This window comes from Tupaia chinensis, unplaced genomic scaffold (assembly GCF_000334495.1).
Source record: "Tupaia chinensis unplaced genomic scaffold, TupChi_1.0 Scaffold000274_1, whole genome shotgun sequence".
In the NCBI taxonomy this organism is placed as follows: domain Eukaryota; kingdom Metazoa; phylum Chordata; class Mammalia; order Scandentia; family Tupaiidae; genus Tupaia; species Tupaia belangeri.
Genome location: NW_006159756.1, coordinates 4262649 through 4267649, shown reverse-complemented (window position 1 = coordinate 4267649; position 5001 = coordinate 4262649). Strand labels below are relative to the sequence as shown.

The window sequence follows — 5001 nt, the reverse complement described above, 5'->3', positions numbered from 1 at the left end:
TTGATCGTGGTTTGAATCCCAGAACAGGTAGCTTGAAACTCATGCTGGACGCGTTTGTGTAAGTGCCCAAAATGCCAAAAGGAGAGTGGAGGAGAAGGGATCGCAACATGGCTATCCTCCCTGGGGGTGATTTCTCACTTTCTTTCTCTCTGTCTCTGACAAGCTCATGTACCCTATAGCAAAAATCTCTCTCTAAAAAAAATAAATAAATAAAAGTAAGTTTTTACACTTGGTACACTTTGGTACACTTGGTAGTTACGTGAACTTGGGCAAATCACTTAATTTCTTGAAATCGCAGTTATTTTATTTATAAAACAGAGGTAATGCTGTCTGTTCTTTCTACCACTCTGAGGTTCAACACTGATGGTTTGTGTGGTAACATGGCGTATATTGGAATGTGCCGATTCACGGAACAGTCTTTTCTAAAAAGGAAAATAAAACTGTTTTAGAACCATTTTGGATTTACAGAATCATTGTAAAGATACTTCAGAGAGCTCAAGTCTCCTTAGGCTCCTCTTGTCTGTGACTGTTTCTCAAACTTTCTTTGCTTTCGGTGACCTTTTTGGTTCAGAGGAATACTGGTCTGGCATTTTGTAGCCTGACTCTCCAATGTGATTTGTTTGATGTCTTTCTCATGACCAAGCTGAGGTTATGGGGAAAGGGGGAAGGCCACATCAGTGAGGGACTGTTTTCATCACATGATGCCAAGGGTACATTGCTTAAAAGACTTTTCACTGTGTGCACTGACGTTATTTAATGTGTACTTCGTTATGTAGAAAGAGCAGTGACCTCGGTTTCAGAAAGCCCCTGGTTTCTGGGTCACCAGGCCCTTCCTGGCCCTGGAGTTGAGAGTTCTGGTGGGCTTTTCTCTGTAATGGAACAGGCTCTCTCCTTTTAGTCACCTGGGCCTGACACTAATGAGCTGTTAATAACACGACCATTACCTATGCAAATGAAGGGAGCTGGGCTGGGGCAGGAGGTGCCCAGTAATAAATCATGTTGCTGTGGTTATTAACCACCTTATCTGAGGTGGGCCACCATCTGACCTCTGCGGACTTCTGGTTTCTTGGCTTATTTACATCAGTAGCCCATTCCGCCAGAGATTCTAGGCATGTGAGGGGTTAACTCCCCTTAACTCCTGTTTTGAGGTCAGTGTAGCTTGGGGCCAACCGGGGCTACAAAGAAAACATTTGACTCCTGACTCCCCTGTGCTCTTTAGCCAATTACTTAACCTCTCTGTGCCTCAGCTGCTGGGTACATAAATAATAATGGCCCTCGTGAATTCATCTCTTTCCTGGTCAAGACATGGTCTGGGGAATGGTGGCAGATGTGTGTCTAGTCGGACTGTCCCATGCCATTTCTATCTGACCATCTCTCATGGGGTAGGATGATATTGCAGAGATTTATGTCCCCAGAAAAGGCTGGGGAGGGTGAGTAATGCCAGAGACATGGGCTAGGAAGAGCAGGTAGGCTGGCGGGTGGAAAAGTCGGTCCATGACTACACACATCCATCTTCCCCCTTGGTAACAAGAGAAAGAGGGAGTTATCAGTGGCGTAGGGTATGGGGGAAAGGGCTTCTTACCTTAACAAACCTTCCACAATAGTTTGCCATAGAAGCTATGCCCTTTTCAAAATCGGGCTGAAGGTGAGATAGTCGTTTCCAGCTTCCAAAGGTAATGACATATATTATGTTTTTTTCCCCTCTTTTATACTAACCTATATGTCTCAGGCCTTAGCAACCTAAAACTACCAAAAGATTTTCAGTGCCCTTCTATACTGAAATTCCCTCATACCCCAAGGACATGAAGGAAACACTGTCAGGGTTGTCGGCAGCTAAGTAAGTTTCTCAATTCTTGCACCATCAGCTCTCGGAATAGAGTTGATGTAGACTCTCTCAAGTAGACTCTGAGGCTCCAGTTACTCAGAACTCTACCATTATGATGCAATTGAAGAGTAGGCAGAAGAGTCAGATAGGGATAAAAATATCAGTTTGTGGTGGTCAACTAGATAGGAAAATGAGGTGAGAATCTGAGATCAACGTGGGCTTCTTCCCTTCTGTATTGCAATGTCCTATCTGGTTCTAGTTAAAGAGATTGGTTGAAGAGCTACTGGTCTTGCCTGGTGAGCTTACCAGAAGGAGTAGATAAGGGTGTTTGTGGTCTGTGTGCAGATAAGTGAGAAAGAGTGAGAAACTGTGAGATAGAATGAGTATGTACATGTCCCGATGGAGACCAGAGCCTCACTGGCTCTTTATTTTACTGTATGTCCCTGTAGTAGATGTATACTGGGGTGGCTCCTAGGGTCTCACTCCCTAGGGTTTATGGCCTATACAAGGGTACTTCAAAACATTTGCAGAAAAATGGAGTTAAAGTACAAAAAATTTTGAAATTCATGCATCATTTTTATTTAATGCCCATATTCTATAAACTTTTGGAAGACCCCTTGTATAATCCATGGCCCTGAAGTGTGAGAAAGACTATGACCTCCCTCGTGTAACCATGTTATAGATGTTTGAGGTTGTAGATAGGCACCACCTTGAAGGTGAGTTGAGGTTTCCCCCACATGTAGTGAATATTCATTCTTACCATCACTCATCCTAGGGTACAGTTACTCCTGGAACCAAAAAATAATAAAATAAAATAGAATTGGAGTTGGAAATCAGAATCGGTTGGTCTTTACTCAGGAAATATAGGAAGACATGGAACCTTCCACATAGAAGGCAGATCACAACTGGATCCCGCCCAGTAAAGGACATGAGTTGGTTTCTGCCAATGGACCCTAAGGATAGCCAATGCTAGAAACAATGAAATTCTCTTATATCCAAAGGTTTAGTGAGAGCTTATTAAAAGTCATAATCTGATCTCAACTGGGCTAAAAATTAGGGAACACTAAACCCCTGTTTCAGAAGGAAGAACCCAGAAAAAGAATGGGTACTCCTCTCGGTGAAGCCAGTTTTGGGGGTCTTCAGTGGCAGGCTCCAGCCTAAAAGTTAGGACCAATCAATGATCCCTGTGGGGTCATCAGCAACAGGGGCAGTAATAAGGCAAGAACATGAGAAGATCAAAGAGACCAGAAAAGTCTGAAGTACTCATTTCATAAGAGAAATAGAGGGAATGGACAATTTGATGAGTCTATCATAGGGGGCAATTAAGCTACTATGAAAATGTACCAGGTGTTAATATTATTTTGGTTGGAAACAAGAGCAAGTGGCTCTGGCTAGATTGTTACCTCTTTCTTTAGAAAGCACAGATGAAAGTTTTATATGAAAAATACTTAGATACCTCAAGAAACAAAGAAAGAATTTGAACAAGAAGCACCAGCTAAGAATGTATAGTCTGCAGACAGGACTGGATCAGATGGAAATTGCCCCAGGAATAGCCAGGACAAGGTATTTAGAGAGTTCTAGAAAGTCAAGAAAGGTGAAAAAGGGGCACAATCCAGCTACCAATGCCTGAGGATAGAGAGAATAGGAAGACCAGACCAACAATCCTATGAGCAGAGAGAACTTACCCAAAAGAAACAGGGAACATATGGCAAAGAAACCATCCAAATGAAGAACTGGGTGGACCAGAATGGAAAGGGATGACTTAGCTGGGGCTGACATTGGCACAAGGGTGCAAAGTCTTGCCTCATTTCTTTGGAAATCAGACAAGACCTGCCTGATTAGTCTATTTTATTCAGTATTAAATAATGTCATGTGTAGATGGGAACAGTCTAGTGTAAGTTGTATTGTCCTAGATCTACTTTACTCAGAGTAAAGGTTTATAGTTTCCTTCTTCCAATCTCTGCACCTGATCTTTGGGGAGCAAATAACTGACTAAGACAACAAGCATATGGAATGTCTCTCCCAAACACAGTAATTGTCAGGCATACCTCTTCTAAAATTTAGATTTAGGAAAAACAAACAAATAAACAAACAAACAAAAAACATTTCCAATAAAATATGTAGGAAAAGGGTTAGGATAAATTTAAATGTATAATATTAAACAGGATATTTATTGAAGATTCCTAAATTTAAATGTATAATATTAAACAGGACATTTATTGAAGATTCCATTTGAAACATCAGTGTGAGGCTTACCTCCTAGCTACAAGGTTGATCTTCTTCAAGAACTATAATGTGTGCTTGTCTTAGATTTGCATTGGTCAAATGTTTCTTATGATGAGTTTTCCAAAGGAATGGTTTTCCCCAAAGGCATAATTCTAGACTCCAATGAACTTCCTATGACATGTGGCTGGTTATTTGGTAGAGCAGGGGAGAGAACCTTCTACTGGGTGTTAAAAGAATGAATTCCAGTTCTGTCTCTATCACAGAAAGTCTTATTAGATTGAGCAGTCATTTAACTGTGTAGTATCTTCATTTCATTCGAAAAAGAGGGGTGGAACAAGGTGAATTAGATGGCATCTTTTAGCTCCATGTTTCTGTGATTACCTGGGGGTTAGTAGACAGGATATAACTGAGACAGTGATACCAGATGTAAGAAACCTAGCTGCTTTATTCCAAGCTGTAATGCAGTAGGATTCAAAAGCCTCTGTGCCAGTTGTTCTGCTAATGCTTGGGAGTGATAGATCTGAATAGACACTGACATGCACAACTCACTGTAATGCTTGCAAAGGGTGGGACCCACCCTCATGAGTGGAAGTGCCTCCCTTCCTCATGTTCAGGCCAACCTCTGGATTATCACTATTCAGGGAGGGCTTGTCTGATTTGCAAAGAGAGGCAGTCAGGCAAGACATGGCACCCTTGTGCTAACAGTAGCCCCGGCTAAGTAATCCTCACCCCATTCCAACAATTCTGTGTTTGTTCTGTGTTACAATTGGGTCTTCTCTGTTCTTAGGATTGTCTGGTTTTCTTGTTTCCTTCCTGTCCCCAGGCTTTGGTAGCTAGGCCTCTTTCTAGAACTATGAGCACCTATCCCTGGCTTGTGTAGCCACTCCCATTTGATCCACCTCTCTTACCTGAGGCTCTGCTTTCCTAGCTGATGCTTTTTTTTTGTTTCC

The 5001-nt window shown here is 42.0% G+C and overlaps 2 long non-coding RNA genes across 3 annotated transcripts in view; one reads left to right on the top strand and one right to left on the bottom strand.

Moving 5' to 3' along the window:
• Window positions 1-300: 300 nt before the first annotated feature.
• On the bottom strand, window positions 301-1904 carry LOC106735008 (uncharacterized). Its single transcript, XR_001370464.1, has 3 exons — window positions 1794-1904; window positions 1449-1519; window positions 301-422 (listed from the first exon to the last, which is right to left on the bottom strand). It is a non-coding gene; the product is annotated as an uncharacterized LOC106735008 (long non-coding RNA).
• Window positions 1905-1965: 61 nt separating this feature from the next.
• The window catches only part of LOC102468167 (uncharacterized), a 10964-nt gene continuing 7928 nt past the window's right edge, over window positions 1966-5001 (top strand). Inside the window, exon 1 of one of the 2 annotated variants that reach the window (XR_334753.1) lies at window positions 1966-2020. This is a non-coding gene — a long non-coding RNA (uncharacterized LOC102468167). The remainder of the gene's footprint in view (window positions 2021-5001) is intronic. The other variant, XR_003549594.1, reaches the window with a different exon arrangement.